Raw genomic sequence first — 24,127 nt, 5'->3', positions numbered from 1 at the left:
TAAAGTTTCATGTTCTCTGTAACTAAAGAAGGTAGGCACATGGAACAAAGAAACTCATAGAAGAGAATGCTTGCCGAGTGCTTCTAAAAAATAAAGATAAAATAAAAATAAAAAACGAAAATAAAAGAAAAAAAGACACTCGCCACGATAATACCTATGCAGTGCCCCCATTGATTGATTGAGTGAGTGAGTGAGTGAGTGAATGAGTGAGTGCGTGAGTGAGTGAGTGAGTGAGTGAGTGAGTGAGTGATAATTATAAGCGATGTCGAAATTGGATCTTCAGCGTCCATACTATAATTGTATAGAAACTCGGTCATAGTGAAAATATTAATGCAGTGACAGATCAACCATAACACACAGATAAAACACGCGATAATTATGACCATCGTGGTTATAAGCACTTTCGAAATTGGGTCTCCAGCGTCCATATCATAATGACTGTCGGGAAACTCAGCCATCGAGAAAATATTAATGCAGTGACAGATCAACCATAACAAATAAATAAAACACGTGATAATTATGACCATCGTGATAATTATAAGCACTTTCGAAATTGGGTCTCCAGCGTCCATATCATAATTATTGTCGGGAAACTCAGCCAAAGAGAAAATATTAATGCAGTGACAGATCAACCATAACAAATAAATAAAACACGTGATAATTATGAGCATCGTGATAATTATAAGCACTTTCGAAATTGGGTCTCCAGCGTCCATATCATAATTATTGTCGGGAAACTCAGCCATCGAGAAAATATCGCCGTAATGCACTGAAGGATGAAGAAGAGCAACATGTGACCCACTCGGTAATTATAACCTTCACGATGATAATTAGAAGCGCTATTGAAAGTGGGTCCTCAGCTGCCCACCAATGTATGTCTCGGGTTGGTAGAAAGTCATCATTGCAGCGTTTCGTCTTGCAATAGTCGCCTCCCCTCCCCTCTCTCCTTCCCTTTCCCTTCCCTCCCCTCAACTCCTTCGCTGTCTCCCCTTTTCCCTTCCCTCTTCTTCCTCCTCCTCCCTCTTTCCCGTCTCCCTTCTCCTCATCCTTCCCTTTCCCACCTCCCTCCCCCTCTTCCCCCTTCACCTTCCCTCCTCTTCTACCTCTTCGCCGTTCCTATCTCCCTTCCCTTCGCCTTCCCCCGTCTCCTTCGTCGTCTCCTTCTTTCCCCCTTCACCATGTCCCCCCCCTCCCCCCGTGTACCGTCTCCCTCCCCCTCATACCACTCCCATAAGGCCTACCTGACTCACGAGGTCTCCGTGGTCAAGCTTTTTGGACTATGAAACCAAAGGAAACCGAACCATCCGATGTAACAGATTCCGCAGCCCCTTTCCCCTTCCCTCTACCTCAGCACCCCCCCCCTCCTTCCCTCACACCCCACTCCCCTGCCCTCACTTCTTTTCCCTATCTCCTCCTCAGCACCACCCCCTCGCTGATGAAACCAAAGGAAATCATCTCCCTCTCTAGCCCCCATCACAATACTATACCTCCCCCTGCCTCTCCAAACCACCCCTGCCTTCCCCAGCCAGATTGTAATAGTAATAATGATGATAGTAGTCGTAGTGGTTGTAGTAGTAGGAGTAGGAGGAGGAGGAGGAGGAGGAGGAGAAAAAAGAGACATTGAGGAGGACATGAAGGAGAGGAGGAAGAAGGAGAGGAGAAAAAAGAAAGAGGAGGAAGAAAGTAAGGAGAGAAGAGAGAGAGAGAGAGAGAGAGACAGAGAGAGAGAGAGAGAGAGAGAGAGAGAGAGAGAGAGAGAGAGAGAGAGAGAGAGAGAGAGAGAGAGAGTAGTAGTAGTAGTAGTAGTAGTAGTAGTAGTAGTAGTAGCAGTAGTAGTAGTAGTAATAGTAGTAGTAGTAGTAGTAGTAGTAGTAGTAGTAGTAATAGTAGTAGTAGTAGTAGCAGTAGTGGTCAATCTGCGGCGCTCGGGTAGTGTCTTGGGGAAGGTCTTGGCTGGCGCGTCGGGTGGCGTGTGAAGAAGCTCAATACTCCTGCCTTTATTACCTCACGGGGCCACGACTTCTGTGTGTGTGCGTGGGGGGGGGGGGGGGGGGGGCCGGCGTGTGCGTTTGTGTGTGCGTGTGCGTGTGTGTGTGTGTCATTACTATTTTGTTACTACCATTACCACTACTACCATCACCACTACTATTACGTCTACTATTACTACTACTACTACTTTTATGTTTCCAAGTCAGCTAACTCTTCCTTCTTTCCTCTCCCATTTTCTTCCCTCTCTTTCTCCCTTTTCCCCTCTCCTCTTTCTTCTTCTTCTCTCTTTCCCTCTCTCTTTTCCTCCTTTCTCTTAACATTTACTTTCCTTCTCTCCCTCTTTTCTCCCCTCCTCCTCTTCCTTTTCCTTCTCTTTCTCTCTTTTCCTGTTTCCTCGTTCTTCTCTCTCCTTCCCTTTCTCTTTTCCTTTCTCTTAAAATTTCCTTTCCTTCTCTCTCCCTCTTCTCTCTCCCTCATATCCTCTTCCCTTGCCCTCTCCTCCTCCCCCTCCCTATCTACCTGTCTCCCCTGCCCCCCCCCCCCATCACCCAGGTAGATAGGTCAACAGGTTCGCAGATATATTGACATCTTACCTGCACGCCACACCTTGCCTTGCCTTCACTTCTGTTTTATTTTATGTTATTTTTATGTTTGTTTTTTTGAGTGCGTGCAAAGTGAACTCTTAGACAACGTAAAGGCCGGAGAGTGTGGTGTTTGGGGTGTCTGTCTGTTTGTCTGTCTGTCTGTCTGTCTGTTTTTCTCTCATTGTTTTTTTTCTTAATGTTTTTCCCTGGTGTTTTCCAGTCATTAGTAAGTAAGTTTAGTCTGGTTCTTTTTTTTTCAGTATTTTATTTTATTTATTTTTCGTCTTTGTATTTTCCTATCGTTTTTTTTTCCTTCTTTCCGTTTCTTTCTTTTTTTGTACGTTTTTCTTTGTATTCTTATTTTCTTGTGTTTCTTTTTTTTCTTTTTTTTCTTGTGTTTCCTTTTGTTTATTTTTCCTTTCATTTATTTTTCTTTTTTTGTATTTTTTATTTCGTTTTTTTTTCCTTCTTTCCGTTTCTTTCTTTTTTTGTGCGTTTTTCTTTGTATTCTTATTTTGTGTTTCCTTTTTCTTTATTTTAATTTTTCACTTTCCTTTTTTCCCTCCTCCTCCTCCTCTGCCTCGTCTCCCACGCATAGGGAATTCCCAGCGCCGGTAACACATCAATACACATACCTCGCCTTTTTTTACTCTATATTTAACCCTTTTATTATGTATTTCCTGCCCTGTGTGTGTGTGTGTGTGTGTGTGTGTGTGTGTGTGTTTTAAGAGTGTGGAAAACTGCGTATTTGCGTGTTTGCGTGCGTGTCTCAGCCTTGCCCATTTGCCTGTCTTCCAAATTACACATGAAGGCAGGGTGAGGGAAAGGGAGGGAGGATAAGGGTGGGTGAGGCAAGGATAGCGAGGGATAGGGAAGGTAAAGCAAGGATAGGATGAAGCAGGGATAGGAAGGGGGGAGCAGGGATAGGAAAAGAAAGTTAGGGTAAGGAAGGGAGAGCAGGGAGAGGGACGATGTGAGAGGGTAAGATAGGGACAGGGAAGATAAAGTAGAGATAGGAAGAGGTAAGCAAGATGGAGACAGGGATAGGAAGAGGGAAGCAGGGATAGGAAGAACGAAGGGGTGTGAGGTATTGTGAGAAGCAGGATGAGGAAGGGTGAGAGAGGGTGAAGAACAGCTAGGGAGGACGAGGTGGGGCATGGAGGTGTGTTGGGTGAGAGGAAGAGGAAGAGGAGGAGGAGGAGGAGGAAGCGGAAGTGGAAGAAGAAAAAGAAGGAAAGGAGAACGCGCTTATCTAATTGACGAGTGAAGCAACAATGGAGACCCAGATTCTTCCTTCCTCCTCCTCCTCCTCCTCCTCCTCCTCCTCCCACCTAAGCATGAGGTGATTAGGCAGCTCTCCCCTACTTTCCTCCCTTCCTCCCCTCCCTCCCCTACTTTCCTCCCTTCCTTCCCTACTTTCCTTCAACCTCTACTCCCTCCCCTATTTCCTCCCTTCCTCCCCGCCCTCACGACAGCTCAGGCGTGGACAAGTACAAGTCACTGGCGGTCTTTCTTTCCTCCTCTTCCTGCCTCGACTCCTGCCTCTTTTTCTCCTTAATCACTGCAAGGAATAAGGGGAAGCGAAGGTTGTTCCTGCTCGATAAAGCCGTTATTACCGCGTTACTGCGTCCTGGTGTGGAGGTGCTGAGGGTACAGAAGAAGGAAGTGGAACAGGAAATATATAGCCATGGAGGAGGAGGAGGAGGAGGAGGAGGGAGGGAAGCAGGGTTGTTTCTTCTCTTTTTATGGCTGAGTTACTGCATGCGTTCTGGTGTGGAGGTGGTGGAAGGGGTGAGGGTACAGATGGAGGTGGTGGGACAGGATACACAGTTATGAAAGAGGAGGAGGAGGAGGAGGAGGGTTGTTTCTTCTCGTTAAAACTGTCATTACTGAGTTACTGATTTCTGATGTAGAGGTGGAGATAGTGAAAGTACAGAAGAAGTAAGAGGAGTAACTAAGAGGAAAGCAAGTCTAGTAGAGGTAAGGTTAGGTTAGGTTAGGGTAGGGTAGGTTTGAGGTTTGTTACGGAAAGGATGAAAGAATAGCGGCTTTGTAGTAAGAGTAAGAGTAGTAACTAAGATGAAAGCAAGTCTAGTAGAGGTTAGGTTAGGTTAGGTTTGATGTTTGATTAAGGGTAGGACGAAAGGTATGGCGGCTTCTACAGTAAGAGTAAGAGGTACGAGTTAAGAGCAGAGGCGGCGGGTTAGGTTAGGTTAGGTCAGATTTGATGTCTGTTTTAAGGGTAAGAGGTTTAAATGCAACAGTTAAGAATGGAGGCGGCGGGCTAGGTTAGGTTAGGTCAGGTTTGATGTCTTTTAAAGGTAAGAGGTTTAAATGCAAGAGTTAAAAGTAGAGGCGGCGGGCTAGGTTAGGTTAGGTCAGGTTTGATGTCTTTTAAAGGTAAGAGGTTTAAATGTAAGAGTTAAAAGTAGAGGCGGCGGGCTAACACGGGCCTCGGCGGGTGAGTTATGTTGATTGCCGCCTGCCATTGTGACCGATAGACGCAGCGACTGAATAACTACAGGACGTGGGTTGTAGCCTTTGTCTTTTTTACGGGGCGTCATTATCATTACCACGACAAGTTTTTAAAGAGGCGGGGGTGTGGGTGAACGTACTGCAGCGGCGGGGGCGGGGACGGTGCAGGGCGGGGATGTTGTCACGTATGATTTAGTGAGCCAATTTCGGGTTTGTGTTTGTTCTTGTGCGTCGCGACCACTTCGAACTATAGGAAGGACTCAACTAAATCCACATGGCCCTATTCCTCACTTCTCTTCTTTACCTCCTTCAGTATCCCTCAAAAATGCTAACACAACATTACTTCTATTTATTTATTTAACTCATTACTGTCTTATATGTATGTTTTAGCAAGGCATGTATTTTTTTCTGCCTAATGCAAGGAAGAAAATGGAAGGGAAGGGAAGGGAAGAGAAAGGAGAGAAGGAAAGGAAAGGGAAGGGGAGAGTAGGGAGGGGAAGGGAAGGGAAGGGAGGGAAAGAAAGGGAAAGGAAGGGAAGGGAAGGGAAGAGTAGGGAGGGGAAGGGAAGGGAAGGGAAGGGGAGAGTAGGGAAGGGAAGGGAAGGGAAGGAAAGGGAAAGTAAGAGAAGGGAAAAGAAATGGGAAGAAAGGGGAAAGTAAGAGAAGGGAAGGGAAGGGAAGGGAAGGGAAGGGAAGGGAAGGGAAGGGGAGAGTAGGGAAGGGAAGGGAAGGGAAGGGAAGGGAAGGGAGGGAAGGAAAGGGAAAGTAAGAGAAGGGAAAAGGAAGGGAAGGAAGGGGAAAGTAAGAGAAGGGAAAGGATGGGAAGGGAAGGGGAGAGTAGGGAAGGGAAGGGAAGGGAAAGCTGTAAATAACTATGCGATTCGTGGTCATAATTCACCCAAATCCAATCAGTCCATAGAATCAACCTGCCTGAAAAAAAGAAAAGAATCATATACACACATAAATATACGTCTGCTACATCATGACGCGCACGGGGAGCCGGTGACTTGCGGACTGGTGTGCTGGAAGAGGTACTCGGCTCAGGCACTCAACCGCAGCCTTCCTTCCCCTGACACTGACTCTGACACTCTCCGGCGTGACTGAGACAAAACGAGTCACTCAAAACGTAGCTAGCAAGTGAGTCTTCTCTTAAAGTGGAAAAGGTACACGATCCAGGCAGGCTCACCCTTCCCTTCCCTTCACTTCGCTTCACTTCCCTTCTCTTCCTTTCACTTCCCTTCTCTTCCCTTTCTTTCCCTTCCCTTCCCTTCCCTTCCCTTCCCTTCCCCTCCTTTCACTTCCCTTCCTTTCACTTCCCTTCTCTTCTCTTCCCTTCTCTTCCCTTCCTTTCACTTCCCTTCCCTTCCCTTTCCTTCCTATTACTTCCCTTCCCTTCCTTTCCCTTCCCTTCCTTCTCTTCCCTTCCTTTCCCTTCCCTTCCCTTCTCTTCCCTTCCTTTCACTTCCCTTCCCTTTCCTTCCCTTTTCACTCCTTCCCTTCCCTTGACTCCCCTTTCCTTTCCTTCTCTCTCCTTCCATTTCCTTCCCTTTCCTACCTTCCCTTCCCTTCCATTCTCTGGCACTGGCATTCTCTGGCAAGATTAAATTAAATAGCAAGTCAAGAGGTCATAGCCACGAGCGCGAGGAGCAAGCTGCTGACAGTCTTTATCATGACCACGAATCGAGCAGTTATTTACAAGCTTCCCTTCCCTTTCCTTCCCATCCCTACTCTTCCCTTTCCCTTCCTTTCCTTTCCCCTCCTTCCATTCCATTCCCATCCCTTTCCTTTCGTTCCCTTCCCTTCCCTTTTCTTCCCATCCCTACTCTTCTTCTACCTTCCCTTCCCTTCCCATCCCTTCCTTTCCTTTCCTTCCCTTCCTTTCCTTTCCTTCCCTTCCTTTCCCTTCCCTCCCTTTCCTTTCCTCTGACACTCGCATTACTGAGTTAAAAGGAGTCACAGTGAATATTATAACGTCCGCAGGAGGTTGATGACACGCATTCCTCACACTAACAAAGGTGCATGACCCAGGCAGGCAGGCAGGCAGTCATCCACACCCTGCCCTTCCCTTCCCATCCCCTGATAGTGACATTCTCCGACATGATTGGCTTACGCTCATGGCCGCCCACCGTTCAGGAAGCATTGAATGAGTGAGTTACGTTCAGTCTCACACTCACGGCGCGGGCAGCATTGTCACGCCTCCGCCGGGCTGAGTCACCGCGGGCAGTCACGGCGCCCCCCCCCCCCCCCACAGCCCCCCCGCCACACCAAGGGCCGCTCCTCCGATGCTCTTCAAAAGGCATTCAGGCGGGAAATGAATGTCGCGATTTTATTTGCACGTTTGCTTTGAAAGTCAATGGATCGTGTTATGATTTCCTGATCCGTTATAGGTAGAATGTTGGGGTTGACGGATCCACCTGCAGGGCCCTCTCGTGTGTGTGTGTGTGTGTGTGTGTGTGTGTGCAGTGCGTTGACCTCACCTCTATTCACCTGTTACCTGTGTCTGGGGCCGGGGCTTACCTCACCTCACCTGACAGGTATTTATCGTGTCACAAGTCTGGGTTTCGCAAGACTACGTTCGTTATATTATGTATGCACACTATGTAGACGCACACACGCACGCACATGTATCCGGTACTACGTAGTTTGGTAGGGACACATTAACTGGACGAAAAGGAGAGAAAATATTGAGAGCAAGGAGGTATACATTCATTCATACATACATACATACATTTATTCATTCATTCATTCATTCATACATACATACATACACACATACATACATACATACATACATACATACATACATACATACATATATTCATACATACATACAGTTATTCATTCATTCATACATACATACATACATACATACATTCATACATACATTCATTCATACATACATACATACATACATACATACATACATTCATACATACATTCATACATACATACATACATACATACACACACACACACACACACAAACACACACACACACACACACACACACACACACACACACACACACACACACACACACACACACACACACACACACACACACACACACACACACACACACACACACACACACACACACACACACACACACACACACACACACACACACACACACACACACACACACACACACACACACACACACACACACACACACACCATGTTTTTGTTTTCTTTTTCAACATGTATTTTCTCTACTTTTATTTTTCTTTCTTTGCGCAACACCTCGGCTCTACAAGTCTACATTCCTTCCTGTTATATATCATCATTATTTTATCATACTTCTCTTCCTACATTCTCTACATTCTCCTGCTACTTTAATTCCTGTTCATCATTTGCTTTGTTTTCCATGCTGTATATATTTCACCCTATACAACTTTATTTTTACTTATCTTTCAATGCTTTTCTTTCATTCTTCAAGCAACATTTCTTTCACCCCCAACCTTCTTCGCCTTTCTTCACGTGTTCTAAATACTTCCTCCTTCAGACATCATTATCACTTCAGGTGCCTCGCCCTCGACACTCAGGCACACCCACTCACACCTGTCTCCTTTTTCTTTCACTACCTGTCCTTTCCCACTTCTCTTTCTCTTCTCTCCCTCCCTTCTCACTCTTTATTATACGGCTCTATTTTACTCTCTTCCTTTATCTCCCTTTCTCTTCACTTTTCTTTGCTTTCTCCTGTCTTCTTCCTTTCTTTTGCTTTCCCTCTCTTACTTTTCCCCTTTTCCTCCAGTCCTTTCCTCCCTTCCTCCATTCTTTATCCCATCTTTCCCTCTCCATCCTTCCTTCCCTTCCTTTGTGTCTCCCTTCCTTTCTCTCTCTCCCGTCCTGTACTTTTCCTCCCTTTCTCCGTTGTTCCATCCTTTATCCTTCTATCCTTCCTCTTCATCCTTCCTTCCCTTCCTTTGTCTCTCCCTTCCTTTCTCTCTCTCTCTTCCTTCCTTTACTTTTCCTCCCGTTCTCCCTTGTTCCATCCTTTATCCTTCTATCCTTCCTCTTCATCCTTCCGTCCCTTCCTTCCTCCCTCCCTCTCTATCTCTCTCTCCCTTCCTGTCCTCCCTCCCTCCCTCCCTTCCTCCCTCATGACAAATTATCTCTCTCAGGCGTGAGGTTCATCGGCCCTCAGTAATCAATCCTTTCCTCCCTTCCTTCCATCCCTCCCTCCCTCCTCCTTTCATTCCACCTTCCCTCCCTTCCTTCCTCATTCCTTTCAGTCCTTGTATAACCTCCCTCCATCATTCCTCTCCTTTCCTCCTCCCTTTTTTCTCTCCCTTTCTTTTTTTTGTCTTGTTACTTTCACTTTTTCCTCCAATCTCCATCATTTTCTCCTCCATTTTCTTCCTCTCTCTTCCTTCATCCCGGCTTTTGCTTTTCCCTCTCCCTCCTTTCTCTCCCTCTTCTGTTTCTTTCTCTTCCTTCTTCTCCTCCTCCTCACTTCTCCCTCCTTTCCTTTCCTTTCTTATTCCCTATCTTCCGTTGTTGCTTTCTCCTCCCTTTCTTTGTCTCCCTTTTATCCGTGTTTTGTCCTCCTCTCTTTCTTCCCCTCCCTCCCTTCTCCTTATTCTCCTTCCTTGTTATCAGTTTCCTCCTCTTCCTTAGTTTCTCTCCTTCCTTTCCTCTCTTCCCTATTCTCCTCCTTTATCATCGTTTTTTCTCTCCTTTCCTTCCTTTCTCTTTCCTCCAATCTCCTTCCTTCATTTCCTTCTTTATTCTCTTTCCTTGCTATCGTTTTTCTCTCCCTTCCTTCCTTCCTCTTTCCTCCAATCTGCTTCCTTCATTTTCTCCTGTATTCTCTTTCCTTGATATTGTTTTTCTCTCCCTTCTTTTCTCTCTTTCTCTCTCTCTCTCTCCCTTTCCTCCAGTTGACATCATTCTTCCTCCTAACTTATATAAGAGTCCCTCCCTCCAACTCCTCCTTCCTCTGTTTACTTTTTTTTTCCTCTCTCTCCACCTTTTGTCTCTTTGTCCTCTCCGTGTCCCTCGCTTCCACCCTGTTTTTGCTCCTCCCTCGTTTGTCTGTCTGTTCGTCCGTTTGTCTGTTTAATTATATCCTGTCTTGTGGAGCGTGTCTTCTGATGTGTAATTTGTCGTTTGGTTATTTTCTCGTATTGAAGTAGAAGTAGTAGTAGTAGTAGTAGTAGTAGTAGGAGGAGGAGGAGGAGGAGGAGGAGGAAACATGGACTAGCAGGCAGCAGAAAGCCTGTTGGCTCATTACTAGGCTGCCTGCGTTCAGTGATTTAATCAATCCGTTTGCCATAGGAGTGGCTTGCAGGGAAGGATTAAAGCACTTGTGTATCTACTCTTGGGAACGTTCAGTTTACTCCAGATGCAGCAAAGTGGCGATCAATGCGTTTCTTGAAGGAGTTGATGGTCTCTGCGCTAACCATTTCTGCAGGAAGGCTGTTCCAGTGGTGAACAACTCTATTCGAGAAATAACTCCTGCCGATGTCGGTATTGCATCGCTTTGCTTGAATTGTTTTTCCGTTGTTTCTTGTTCTCAGGTTGGTTTGTAGCGTGAAAAGTTTGGAGTGATCAACGTTGCTGAGCTTGTTCAGGTACTTAAAGACTTGTATCATGTCTCCCCGCAGGCGTCTCTTTTCCAACGTGAAGAGGTTGAGGCGCTCGAGTCTCTCTTCATAGGGCTTTGTCCTCAGTGATGGTATCATCTTCGTGGCGCGGCGCTGTACTCTCTCAAGTAATTCAATGTCTTTCCTGTAATTAGGAGACTAGAATTGCACGGCGTATTCCAGGTGGGTCCTTACCAGCGAATTATACAAGGATAATATAACTCCCGGCGTCTTGTATTCGAAGTTCCTCGCTATGAACCCAAGCATTGTATTGGCTTTCTTACAGGCGGACTTGCAGTGTTTTGTTTGTTTCAAGTCACTGCTGATGGTGACCCCGAGGTCTCTTTCCTCTTGCACAACATGTAGCACAGGCCACTAACTTACCTGAAGACGAATAGATCAAAGCACTAGAGCAGAGCAGGCAGCCTCGATATAAGCCAACAGTCCTTCTATACCATGTCCAACTTCTCTATCATTCATCCTCTCCTCTACTCTCCTCTTCACTCTTCTCCTCTCCTATCCACTCAATCGTTAACACTCCTAGGCAATTACCCATTTCACGATGACTCGGTTAATATGTTTTTTGAGTACGAAAGAAAGAAGGCTCATGGGATTGGACGGACGTACTATCAATGGGCAGGCTGGCGTGGCGGTGATGGTTTGGGGAAGTGAGCACACGCGGGCAAAACAGGGAGAATATAGAAGGGAAAGAACTGGAATTAAAACGGCTCTCGGATGCTGGACTGGCCTACTTTTGAAGCGGACGTGTAGATATCGGATGCTGAACTCAAACCCGATATCAGACGCTAGGCTATTGTGGGCGGGGCTTATCCTCGAACTCAACGTGAATGGACGATATCAATGGGCAATCTGGCGTGGGGGTGGTGGTGTTGGTGATGGGTTGGGGGGAGAGGGGAGTGGATGGGGAGTTATTGGGTACGTCTGGGCAAAAATCGGATGCTGAACTCAAACCCGATATCAGACGCTAGGTTATTGTGGGCGGGGCTTATCCTCGAACTCAACGTGAATGGACGATATCAGTGGGCGATCTGGCGTGAGGGTGATGGTGGTGGTGATGGGCTGGGGGGAGAGGGGAGTGGATGGGGAGTTATTGAGTACGTCTGGGCAAAACACGCAGAATAGGGAAGATAAAGAGCGGGAATTAAAACAGATATCAGCATGGCAAGCGGATCCATTAGTTAGCGTGTAGTGGATCCGCCCAGGCAGGTAATGGGGGGGAGGGAGAGGAGGAAGGGGGGGAATAGGAGGGGAGGGGGGAAGGTAGGAGGGGAGAGTAGAAGTATGGAGTAGAAGGGAGGAAAGCAAAATATGGAAAGAAAGGGAAAGGAGAGAAGGGGAGGGGAGCAAAGGTAGGGGGAAGGTTGGAAGAGAGGAAAGGAAGGTATAGGGGGAAGGGGAGAGGTGAAGGATAGGAAGGGGAGAGTGAAAGGGAAGGAAAGAAAGGTATGGAGAGAAGAGGGAAGGGGAGGAAGGAGGGGAATAGGAGGGGAGGGGAAAGGTAGGGGGGGAGATTGGAAGGAAGGTAGGGAGAAGGGGAGAGGTGAAGGATAGGAAGGGGAGAGTGGAAGGGAAGGAAAGAAAGGTATGGAGAGAAGAGGGAAGGGGAGGAAGGAGAGAGAGAGAGAGAGAGAGAGAGAGAGAGAGAGAGAGAGAGAGAGAGAGAGAGAGAGAGAGAGAGAGAGAGAGAGAGAGAGAGAGAGAGAGTAGGTTAATAACACACATATGCAGGTCTTGTAGAGGAAGGGAATGACGAGACAAACAGACATAACAGAGAAAACAACCACAAGACTGACAGACACTACAGCTAACAGAGGACCCTTAAGACGACTCCTTTCCCAACAGAGTGGCCGCACCGACAGCCGTTATGTGCCTCCCGCCGTCTGTCGTGTCGTGCTCTATTGGTGAAGAAGTGACGAGTTAACCAATGGAATAAGAAGTGTCCATCGCCGCCCAGTACTGAGACGATCACGAAGTTAACCAAGAAAACACGAGTCTCAGGAAAGGAAAAGGAAGAAAGGAGGGGAAAGGAGCGGAAGAGGGGAAAAGAGAAGGAGGAAAGGAGTGGAAGAGGGAAAAAGAGAAGGAAGAAAGGAGGGGAAAGGAAAGGGAAGAAAGGAGAGGAAGAGGGGAAAAGTGAAGGAAGAAAGGAGGGGAAGAGGGGAAAAGTGAAGGAAAAAAGGAGGGGAAGAGGGGAAAAGCGAAGGAAGAAAGGAGGGGAAGAGGGGAAAAGTGAAGGAAGAAAGGAGGGGAAGAGGGGAAAAGTGAAGGAAGAAAGGAGGGGAAGAGGGGAAAAGTGAAGGAAGAAAGGAGGGGAAAGAAGTGGGAAGAAAGGAGAGGAAGAGGGGAAAAGTGAAGGAAGAAAGGAGGGGAAGAGGGGAAAAGTGAAGGAAGAAAGAAGTGGAAGAAGGGAAAAGAGAAGGAAGAAAGGAGGGGAAAGGAATGGGAAGAAAGAAGTGGAAAGGAGAGAGGAGAAAGGAAATGAAGGAGAAAAAAGGAGATTGAAAAAGAAGGAAGGAAAATGAGGGTAAATGAGAAAAAGAAAATAGGTTTAGATTTTGGTGCTTTACGATCTTGTCTCTTGTATGATCCGCTTCCATCCTCTCCTCCTCATCATCATCACCATCATCATCACCCTTCAGTCTCCCACACGCGTCTGCCCCCACCCACAAAAAACACTATCATCACCTTCACCTCCCCCCCCCAAAAAAAAAAATCCAGCCCCGGGGCGAATCAAAACTCCAAAGTCATTTCCTTCTGTTTATTCCATAGCGTACGCACGTTTGAAAAGTCGTAAATAAGATAATGTCGTAATATTAAGCCCGACTACATGTGTCGAAACTTATGGGCGTTCTGCATGACACAACGCCCAAAGTTACCGACCTGTCATCTGTAGGGGCGTGAGGGAGGGAGGAAGGACGGGGCGGGGCTTGAGGGCGGGAAGGATAGGGTTACCAAGGACACGGGGCGGGAAGATAGAAGGTATACCAGTGTTGAGGAGCGGGGTGGGATTGGGTGAGGTCGGGGCAGTGCCGGGGATAGACGGGGCGGATGAGGGGGGGTGGGGGCGGGCGATCGGTGAGGATGGATAGCAAGGTCATGAAGGGCGGGCAAGGGCGTGTAGGGGTGAGACGGCTGTGGATATGATTAGAGGGGGGCGTGTATGGGGGGCGGAAAGGGGGCCATTGATGGGGTTAGATGCAAGTCAGTTGATTAGCTGGGGGCGTGTATGACGGGGCAAGGACACCGGGAAAGGGGCGGGAGGAAGGGGGCGGGAAGGGATATGGATGGGGTCAGTTGCAGTCCGGCCTTGATCAACTTGACTTCCTCCCGCCTGCATTGCCCTCCCGCCCTCACCGCCCACGCCGCCTCTGTCATCGCCTGTCCCGTTGACCCTTTAACTCACTTTTTCTCCCCGCCATTTGTGTCGCCAGCGGGTGTGCGGTGCTTGCGACCTTGAGAAGAACATAGTCATCCCGCGCCGAGGCCACCGAATTCGAGGGGGCGCATGGTGCATTGTGCGGGGCTAAGGGACAAAAATTAGGGACATGCTCGTTGGTCACCTACCCTGCCTACACCACCTTGCCGTCCCCTTCTCTCCTCTCCTCCCTCTTCCCTCTTTATTTTCTTTCCCCTTCACGGTATGTATTTATCTCTATGTCTTGCTCTTTCTTCCACTTCATTCTTGTTCTTCACTTACCCTGCCTATACCACCTTGCCGTCCCCCCCTCTCCTCTCCTCTCGCTTCCCTCTCCCCCTCTGCTCTTTACTTTCGTTCCCCTTCACGGTATGTATTTATCTATGTCTTGTTCTTCTTCCACTTCTCTTTCTTCTATTGCTGGTGTTCCATATCTTCCGGTGGGGGATTTTTCGTATCCCTCTCCTCATTTTACTGTTTTATTTCTTTCCATTCCCTTCGGTGACATCACATTCACTGCACCTTTTGTTCTTGTTGTTCTTTTCTTGTTCTACTGTTCTTTTCTTTCCCTTCCTTCGTTAACATCACTTTCACTGCACCTTTTGTTCTTGTTGTTCTTTTCTTGTTCTACTGTTCTTTTCTTTCCCTTCCTTCGTTAACATCCCTTTCACTTCACCTATTGTTTTGTTTTCTCTCTTTTCTTATTATTCCTTTATGCTTGCTGGTCTTTCTTATTTCCTCTTTATTCTTAGTCTCCTCATTCCACGCTGTTGCATTATATCTTCTTTGTGTGTGTGTGTGTGTGTGTGTGTGTGTGTGTGTGTGTGTGTGTGTGTGTGTGTGTGTGTGTGTGTGTTGTTTCTCTCTACGCCCATTATTTGTCTTTCGTGAAGTTCTCGCCTCTCCTCTACCGCTGTTGTTGTTTTCTTGTTGCTGTTTATTGCCGTTTGTTTCATGTTATATACTGAGGTTTTGTTATGTCATTTCTGTTCTCATTTTTTCTCTCTCGTTCTCCTCTCACTTTTGTTCTTCCCTTTCGCTTTCTTGCTTCACCTGTTTCCGTCTCCATCTGTTTTTTTTCTTTTATTTCCATGTCTCCTTTTATTTTTCCTTTTCTCCCCTCTCTCTCTTTTTCCCTATCTCTACCTTCCCTCCCTCTCTCTCTTCCTCGCTCCTTTTTTCTCCCTTTTCTCCCCTCTTCCTTGCTCTCCTCTTCCTTGTTCCCCTCTCTTCCTTGTTTCCCTTATCTCCCATTTCTTTCCTCTCCCTGTCTCCCCTCTTTTCCTTGCTTCCCTCTCTCCCTTCTCCCATTTCTTTCCTCCCACTGTCTCCCCTCTTTTCCTTGCTTCCCTCTCTCCCTTCCTTCTCTCTCTCCATTTTCTCCTCACTTTCCCATTTCTCCCCTCTACCTTTTCTCCCTACTCTCCCTTGTTCCCCTCTATCCCCTCTCCCTCCCCTCTCTCCCTCTTCCTCCCCTCACATCATCGCACCTTTTCCTGTCTCTCCGCCCATCAGCTCCCATCATTAAGGCATCCCATCCTCCATATATTGTCTGGTGTCATTTCCTCTTTTTTTTTTCGCTCGTGTGTTTTCTGTCGTAAAGAATATTGGAAAGCCATAAACAAGACAATGGTAGGGTTCGGAGTTTGTGTTTTGGGGGATTTTTTTAAAGTTTATGTGATGCTTGCATGACATGACAGACAGATAGACAGACAGATAGATAGATAGATAGATAGATAGACAGACAGATAGACAGACAGACAGACAGACAGACACAGACAGACAGATGGATGGATGGATGGATGGATGGATGGATAGATAGATAGACAGATAAACAGACAGACAGGCAAGTGTTGGGTTGGTGTCTTTTTTTTGTGTGTGTGTGTTTGTGTGTACTTGTGATAGCCTTCCTTCCTTTTCTGTCCTCTTTCCTTCTATCTCCATTCTTTTCTTCTGTCCCTCCTTCCTTCTCTACTTCCTTCCTTCCCTCGTTCCTTCATGGAAATTTCGTGTGTTATCGTTTCTTCAAAATTCCTTCCTTTCCTTTCCTTTTCCTCCTTTCGTCTATGGTAACTCATCTTCATTCTCTCTCTCTCTCTCTCTCTCTCTCTCTCTCTCTCTCTCTCTCTCTCTCTCTCTCTCTCTCTCTCTCTCTCTCTCTCTCTCTCTCTCTCTCTCTCTCCTCCTGCCTTCATTCATTCCTTCTTTCTTTCTTTCCTTTTTTTCCTTCCTTCCTTCCTTCCTTGCTTACTTAATTACCTACTTTTTTCCTGTTTTTTATCTATTTATTATTTATTTATTTTTACTCTTCTTTTTCTTTTTTATTGTTCTTCCTTTCTTTCTTCCTTCCTTCCTTCCTTATTTACTTACTTACTTGCTTTTTTTTGTTTTTTATCTTTATTATTTATTTATTTATTTTTATTCCTTTACTTATTTATCTTTTTTTCTGTTTATCGTCCTTCGGTAGACCTCGATGCGTTGCCAAATCCAGGAAGTGTCTGTGTGTGTATGTGACGATGGGGGAGAGTGACGCAGCCGCTGCCCCGCGCACACACAGACTCAAGGTTGGCATAACGGCACAGCGGGTGGCGATAAATTAGGATTGGCCAATTTACGTGCTGCTGCTGCTGGGTTTGGGATGCAATATTTATTCGCTGGCGCTGTCGAATTGGTTTGGGCGTACAAGTTTATTTTTTTCTCTCTCTCCTCTCGTTTTCCTGTTCCGTTATGTCATTACTGCATGCATATAGTTTTTTTTCCTCGTTTTGCTTCTGTCTGGTTGTTTTCCTTCTTTTTTTTATTTTTTGCTTTTGTCTGCTTTGATGCATGAGTGAGGGTGAGGCTGTGGATGAAATGTGCACTGGAGGGGGGAAGTGTCACAGCTTTTGGTACAGAAGTGTCTCGATGCTTTCCTCTTGAATTAGTCTGTCGTAGGCAGGTAATAAATACTACAAACGAAGGATGGCTGTTTCTGAACTAACCGGTGATGAGGATGAAAGTGAAGATACTGCTTGACTCTTCCCTTATCAAGCTGAGGCAAATTAGGGTAGACGGTGGCTGAGTGGTAGCGTGCTGGGCCCACATTCATCGCGTGATGGACGACGCGAGTTCGAATCCCCACGCTACCACCTCGGATTTTTCAGTCCCCGCCGAGTGGCTTAAAACTACCCACATGCTGTCCTGAAGACCACCCATCAACCCGGACTCTTGAGGAAACCGTCCAAGTTAATCAAGAACGAGTTCCGGGGGCAGCATGAGCCAAGAGAAGATGTCACCACTATAAAACACTTGCCTGCGCCATGACGGGCTGGGGCCGACTACCATCCAGGCTCCTCAAGCAAGCCTACCGGCGCTATAGGCATAGACGTAAAAAAAAAATACTACAGATAAAGGAAGATGGAAGAGTGAAGATACTGCCTGACTCACCCTTGCCTTATCAAGCTGAAGGAAATACTACAGAGCTCAGAAGAGAAGTGAGCATGAATATAGCGATGGAAGGATTACCAAGGGAACATTATTGCGGTGGACTTGGCTGGCTTTAAGGGAGTCTCATATGCTGTAGACGGTGGTACACTGAACTTAAATCAGCCCAAAGCACCATATTTCAACTTCTTTCGAGAGATTCAGAGACTAGTATTATTAAACGCTTCCGCCTTTCACACCAACTATTTCCAAAGGCCAAAAAAGAGATCACCCTGGTTATGAGTGTTTCTTTAGGTTCATGGTGGAGAAGAAGGGTCAAACTACCACCAGAGTCATAAAACTACCCCTGGAAATGCTCACAACGCCTACGGAAGCCTTGTCAAACGTGTGTGCCTGGGCGCCGAAAGGGTTAATGATACGGCCCATAGTGAAAATGAGTCTTGCCACGCTCATGGTAGGCTCAAGGGAACAACACACCCGAAACACGACCTTCAACGAACACGTGACAAAGACTTGACCGGCTTGTGAAGGGCAAAGCGGAAGGGTGAAGGTTAGGACTAGGACAGGTGCCTCGGGAGGGGAATACCCGCTGGAGCCTGGTGTTAAGGGATGGGCGGAATAGGGTGTGGGTGGGTGTGGGTAGGGTGGGGGCGGGACCGTGATGAGGGAGGGCCAGGACACCATCACTCGCGGGGCTTCCTGCTGCCGCCGCCATTCTCGTTTCCTGTACCTTTGTTGTTTTTACGCCTGCATTTCAATATCTGGCATTTTAGCGCTTAGTCCATTAAGGCCGAGTGTTGCTTGACGCCCGCTGCGGCCAGGCGGGGGCGGTTGTTTCGGGCGAGTTGGCACCGCGCGGCCAACGCTCCGGAGCATGGCGGGGCGACAAGACGGTAAACGAACTTGTCACTTCCGTCCGTGGCGCAGCGCGTGTGGAGGGTGCGAGGGGGAGAGAGAGGACAGGATAGAGGAGAAAGGGACACATAAAAGTATAGAACTGGTTAACGAAATTGGTGTGTCCGTGAGATGACTGAAAAGGAGAGGGAGAAGCAGATGGTGTAAGTCAGTGAGTGGGTCAGTCGATCAGTCAGTTGGTTGTTTAGTCAGTCGATTGATCATATTGCACGTTGTGGTCATTCAGCCAGTCAGTCGGTCAGTCGGTCACTCAGTCAGTTAGTCAATCAATCAGTCAGTGAATCTCGCATATAAAGTAGTAGTAGTAGTAGTAGTAGTAGTAGTAGTAGTAGTAGTAGTAGTAGTAGTAGTAGTAGTAGTAATAGTAGTAGTAGTAATAGTAGTAGTAGTAGTAGTAGTAGTAGTAGTAATAGTAGTAGTAGTAGTAGTAGTAGAAGTAATAGTAGTAGTAGTAGCAGTAGTAGTAGTAATAGTAGTAGTAGTAGTAGTAGTAGTAGTAGTAGTAGTAGTAGTAGTAGTAGTAGTAGTAGTAGTAGTAGTAGTAGTAGTAGTAGTAGAAAAAGAAGATTAATTTTTATCACCATCATCAGCTCCCAATGCTTGTCGTGATAATTTCAATGCTCACTCAAGTAGTAATCCACATCTCGTCACCGACATCCCATCTCACAAACCTCCCGCGGATGAATCAGGAAAGCGTTAAGAGCTAGCTAGGGGCGCATTTAGAGGCAGCGGCAGTGACTAAGCTTTCTATCACGTATACAGATTTACCTGATGATGCTGAGGCTGGTAACGTGACGGCCTGGAAGGGAAAGCGAGTGAGTGGAGCCTAACTGTACTATGCGCCACTACTGTAACACACCATACATCCATTACCTTGCCCCATATACCTGCCGTAGCGTGTGTTCGGTGTGTTTGTTTCCCCGCAGCTCCTCCTGACGCACATACACATCAACACTCGGGAAATAGGTGCAGATAGATAGATTGACAGATGGATAGATAGACAGATAGATACACTTTTTACAGCAAAGGAGACAGCTCAAGGACGAGAAAAAAACAAGAAAAAAGTCCGTTAGATGCTGCTCCGAATAAAAATAGAAAGAACGAGAGGCCAAAAGAGTGGTCAATTTCGGGTGAAGATAAAGATAGACAGATAGATAGATAGATAGATAGACAGATAGATATAATGCCTTGGTGAATAATTGTACGTATGTGTTGTACTTTGAGGAATACGAAATCAAATCAGCTCGAATCAAACCTTCCAGTTCTTGAAGTTTTTTTTTTTTGTGCACGATTCCCTTGTATATTTTCTTTTTGTTTTTCTTGTTTGTTTGTTTGTTTGTTTGTTTTTCATTACGCTCCCTTAATAGGTACATACTTCCAGAACTCTCCACTCATCTACGAGTTATGGAGATAAAAAAAGTGTGCTTCAACAAGGAGAGCAAGTTGATTCTGCTCATTAGTACAAATTGATTAAGAGGAGGATGGATGAGGTTAGTTACGCAGGAAGGAGTTAGGAGGAAAGGGGGAGGAAGAGGTGGGGGTGAAAGGGGGGGTTAGGGAGGGAGGGGAGAGGGGTAGGGGGCAATACTGTCATGGAAAATGGTGCAATGCTTTTTATGTTTTATTTTTACCTGTTTTTTTTTTCCCTATACTTCCTTCGCATGCTGCCATAACTCCCTTTTCCATTTTCATTATTATTATTATTATTATTATTATTATTATTATTATTATTGTTGTTGTTGTTGTTGTTGTTGTTATACCACTCCCATGTCTCCCTTACACTCCTGCCTACCACACATCTGCCTAACACCTTCCCCTCACTCCTCCCCCCTCAAGAGTCACACGGTTTTGAAGTCTGTATTGGTACTCTTCTTTCCTTCCAGTACTTACCATCCTACGCAAAGACATCGCCAGTGTGTGAGGAAGTGAAAGTGTTCTAACAGCCACGCATTTTTGGTAAGTATAATTGATAATGTTTTCAGTACTTTTTTCCTTTTTTTTTTCCTTCTTTAAAACTTTCCATCATCCCGAATATCTACTGAGTACTTTCCCAATGGTTTCTCTGGTCTACTAAAGTCATGGATGTCTTTGCTATTCCCGCGCGCTATGTGTTTGGAAGTATAATTATGAATGTCCTTGTGTGAAAGTCTAAGGTCCCAACGAGCCTGATTTGAAAAGTGGTCCGTAGAAGAAACTCGCCCGTCTCGGCACCTCAGTTCGCCTGTTTGAAAAGACTCTCGTGGAATCGTGGATCACCCTCCGCCTGACTCATACACTTTGAAATAATACACGTAAGGCAATGTAGACCTTCCTGTGTTTTAATGTATTCACAACAGAAGCAGGATAAGTAAGCGGTACATGTGATCGTGTTACGCGTATTACCAGCCGGTGTTGTTTTTGTATTCTCTTCCTGTTCTTCCACTTCCCACACTCTCTCTCTCCGTCGTCCCCGCTCCCACTCTTCCTCTTTCTCTTCCTCTTCCTCGATCGCCCTCACACCCACACCCTGGACCACGCACTCATTCCCTTCTTCATGCCGTCGCCTTGCACTTTTGAACTCTTTATATTCAGCGTTTCTCTTGGTGTTTCGTCTTATCTCTCACTCTTCTTCTTTCTCTTCCTCTTCCTCGATCGCCCTCACACCCACACCCTAGACCACGCACTCATCCTCTTCTTCCTCGTGTCATCGTCTCGAACTTTAGAACTCTTTATACCCGACGTTTTTCTTTGTCTTCGTCTTATCTCACTCTTCCTTTTTCTCTTCCTCGATCGCCCTTACACTCACACCCTGGACTCATCCCTTTCTTCCTCATGCCATCGTCCCACACTTTGGAACGCATTATACTCGACGTTTTTCTTTGTCTTCGTCTTAGCTCTCTGACCCTTGCTCTCGTTCTCTCCAAGTCTGCCCCTAAAAACTTGCTTCGCCTTCTCTCATCTTCAGCAAACCGGAAAACAAGACGCCGCCAGAAAAGACATTCCTCGGGGTGTCGTCTGCCGCCCGGCCTCCGTCGCGGCGCACAAAAAAGGCCGCGTAAGTAGTACAGTTACCCGAGGACGCGAAAAACTTGTACTTAATTACGCCGGGAAATGGCTCAGAAAAAGCGGCACGCACCGGCACTGACTCGGGTGACGTCACAGTCTGGTTGTCCGATTCGCTGCCGTCCCAAACCTGCTGACGCGTCCTCCTCTAGTTTGGCTCCTGTACTCTCTTTCCTGGGGCCTTAAAACTCGTGGGGTGGAATAATGGAGGCATCATAAGCCCTTTAGCAAGTTCTGAGAGGCAGGTCTTCACAGCGCGGTGCCTGGAAGCCTCGCCTTCCCCCGCCTCGCCGCGGGACAGAGGCATCGGACAGGGGCGTCCCTCGGGGCGGGGCTCTGTATACTTCCGTTGTTGAATCAGCGACGTGCTTTTGTGCTGAGTTCCGGTGGCGAGAGAGAGTGCCGCGCGGGGCGTCAACTGTCCCTCGAGTCTCGCACCTCCATGATGAGGCTCAACTGCGTCCCTCCTCTCGTCTTGCATAACTTGAGTGGGAACGGAAAGCAGCGCAGTGATGACCAGAATCAGTTTGAATCCCGGAGGAAGGGTTTGAGATGGAGGCTGCGAGGCCGGGAAGGGAAGATGAGGAAGTCTAGCACCTCTATAATGACCCTCAGTTGCGTCATTCCACTCGTCTTGCATAACATAGACGAGGGTGGAAAGCAGTGAAGTGAGCTTGAGAGGACTAGAATCAGTTCGAAATGCAGCGGAAGGGTTCTGAAGGCTGCGAGGGCGGGAAGGGGAGATGAGGAAGTCTAGCACCTCTATAAAGACCTTCAGTTGCGTCATTCTACTCGTCTTGCATAACTTAGAGGTGGGTGGCAAGCAGTGAAGTGAGCTTGAGAGAAACAGAGTCACTTCGAAATCCGGCGGAAGGGTTCTGGAGGCTGCGAGGGCGGGAAGGGGATGTGGTGGGGAAGCTGGGCCACACATCGGACATGGGAGTGTATGACCTCAATCTGTCTGGCCGTGTCGCACGTAATAACAACCTGCAGAGTCAGCCCCTATGCATGCCTGACCACCGCTCACTCTTAATCCCGAAACGACGCCTAATCTGTCTCCTCTCCGCGCGGTGACGAGGCGAGACTGCGTGCGATGAACCAGAGCCATTAACGTTGGAGTGACCGAGATAAGTCTGGTCTCGGCAACCTCTCAACCTTTCCCGCGCTTCTGCCGCTCACCTTTTAGGGCGGCGAGACACTCTCCTTGTTTCTCAGATCATTATGTTTTTGTGGTCCGGCCTTGGGGGAGTGAGAGTGAGAGTGAGGGCGCCGCCTTTCCTCCGTCACCCCGCCACCCGCCACCCAGATGACCCTGCCCCCCGCTGCTGCCCCGCTACCCCACACAGCGTCACCACCACCCCTAACCCTGCCTCCCCCCCCGTTCCCCCCTCCAGCCCTCCCTCCCCCCTGCCACTGGTAACCCTTGACTTGAAGACGGGCGGGTACTACTTTCATCTTGTTGGGTGCTGCTGCTACTACTACTACTACTACTACTACTACTACTATAACACTACTACTATTACTACAAATATTACTACTTCTACTACTACTACTACTACTACCACTACTGCTACTACTACTATTACTACTACTACTACTACAACTACCACGACAACCACCACCACCACCACTACTACTACTACTAATGCTACTAATACTACTAATACTACTACTACTTCTACTACTTTCACTTCCACTAGACAAAGAAAATTATTGTTCTCTTTTTTTGTCTGCGGTGGGAGGCAGACCATTAGAGAAACGAGCAAAAAAAAAACACGTGTGCAACAAGCTGCTCCTTCAAAAAAAAAAGTAATAGCCAGAGAGAAATATAAAACTATAATTATCTAAAGTGAAAACGAAAAAAAAACGTTGAGTCGTCGTGAATGAACACAAATATATAATAACGCGACGTTTGAGTTTACGAATGACGGAATGAGCAACTATACGAATACGAATGAACATTACGAATCGGACTTTACGAAACTTGCCTTAGTGTTTGAAGCTTCGTAATGTGTTCTCCGATGCCCTTACGCTTTCGGCTCTCACAACAAAGATTCCCAAAGGCCACAAAAGGGAAACGAGTCCTCTACTCTTCCTCATTCATGGCGCAGAAGCCTTGTCAAACTATCACTTGGACCAAAAAAAAAAAAACTACCCTCTACGAAAGCCTTATCAGATGTGTGTTTGTGTGTGTGTGTGTGTGTGTGTGTGTGTGTGTGTATGTGTGTGTGTGTGTGTGTGTGTGTGTGTGTGTGTGTGTGTGTGTGTGTGTACCCCTAAATGTTTGAGAATATGGACCTATGAGTCATGCTTCCGCCGGGCCGAGTATAGAGAGGGCGGCATGCGGGTTCCCTCCTGTCATTGCGAAAGTCAGTGTGAGGATAGAGACTGACCCTCGCCTAGCCACGGACCCGCCTCTGCCCCAGATATACTAGTCCCCCCCTCCCCCCACACCCCCGCGGCAGGCATCCAGTGGTAAGCGAAGTGGGTGCGAAGGGGGGCGGACGAAAGGGAGGGCGTGCAACTACCAGCCACTCCAACTTAGGAACACAAGACTGAGCTGTTGTACTTTTGGTATGATTTTTTTCTCTCATATTTAAAGAGAAAAGTGGTTGCTAATTCATAAAGACAAGGCAGAGCGGCTATACTTTCTTATTTTTGTTGTTGTTGTT

General features: G+C 47.0%; 1 protein-coding gene and 1 long non-coding RNA gene across 11 annotated transcripts in view; one reads left to right on the top strand and one right to left on the bottom strand.

Annotated features, from left to right (window-relative positions):
- Window positions 1–24,127, bottom strand: part of LOC127004525 (uncharacterized) — a 101,798-nt gene that overhangs the window by 55,813 nt on the left and 21,858 nt on the right. The window lies entirely within an intron of this gene.
- LOC127004538 (uncharacterized) overlaps window positions 20,295–24,127 on the top strand; it is a 56,634-nt gene continuing 52,801 nt past the window's right edge. The window contains exon 1 of the long non-coding RNA XR_007757876.1: window positions 20,295–20,369. This is a non-coding gene — a long non-coding RNA (uncharacterized LOC127004538). The remainder of the gene's footprint in view (window positions 20,370–24,127) is intronic.

This window comes from Eriocheir sinensis, chromosome 28 (assembly GCF_024679095.1).
Source record: "Eriocheir sinensis breed Jianghai 21 chromosome 28, ASM2467909v1, whole genome shotgun sequence".
NCBI lineage: Eukaryota > Metazoa > Arthropoda > Malacostraca > Decapoda > Varunidae > Eriocheir > Eriocheir sinensis.
The sequence above is the reverse complement of the archived record's forward strand: the minus strand, read 5'-3'. Positions and strand labels throughout refer to the sequence as shown.